This window comes from Alligator sinensis, unplaced genomic scaffold (genome assembly GCF_000455745.1).
Source record: "Alligator sinensis unplaced genomic scaffold, ASM45574v1 scaffold453_1, whole genome shotgun sequence".
NCBI classification, from domain to species: domain Eukaryota; kingdom Metazoa; phylum Chordata; order Crocodylia; family Alligatoridae; genus Alligator; species Alligator sinensis.
The window spans coordinates 1,185,967-1,186,426 of NW_005842485.1; the positions used below are offsets into that span (position 1 = coordinate 1,185,967).

General features: G+C 62.8%; 1 protein-coding gene across 1 annotated transcript in view; it reads left to right on the forward strand.

Annotated features, from left to right (window-relative positions):
* CNNM4 (cyclin and CBS domain divalent metal cation transport mediator 4) overlaps window positions 1-460 on the forward strand; it is a gene marked incomplete at its 5' end in the record, with an annotated part of 7,852 nt that overhangs the window by 2,246 nt on the left and 5,146 nt on the right. The window lies entirely within an intron of this gene.

Here is a 460-nt window from a genome sequence, read left to right on the forward strand (position 1 = left end):
AAAAGGGGAGGGGGTGGCAGCTGGCGTGGTTCTGCCCATGGTGAGCTCACTTGCTATGAATAGCCCCACAGTTAGTGTGACTTAAGCTGTAATTATGGGCGTCTGGGTGGCTAGGGGGGTGTGGGGGGGGCATCCGCCCCAGCCTGGCAGGGCTCCCATAGCAGTTTGGAACAAGAAGTAGAGCAGAGGGGCTTGATGGGTTCCTTAGTGCCTATGGGGGTGGAGGCAGGGGGCTTTGCCTTGCCTTGCAGAGGGGGCAGTCAGTGCAATGCCCCGCAAGACCCCCAGTTAAGGGTCAGTCTCTCCCATCAGCCAGAGGAGGAAGCCTGGGGGTGGCTGTAGCCTGGCTGGCCCTGACCCGCACGGGGAGGAGACCTGGGAGGATCAAGGCTGATCTCCTCCTGGTGGGGTCATCTACCACCTGGGGGCACCAGCTGGCCTGGGAAGGTGGGGGCGGGGC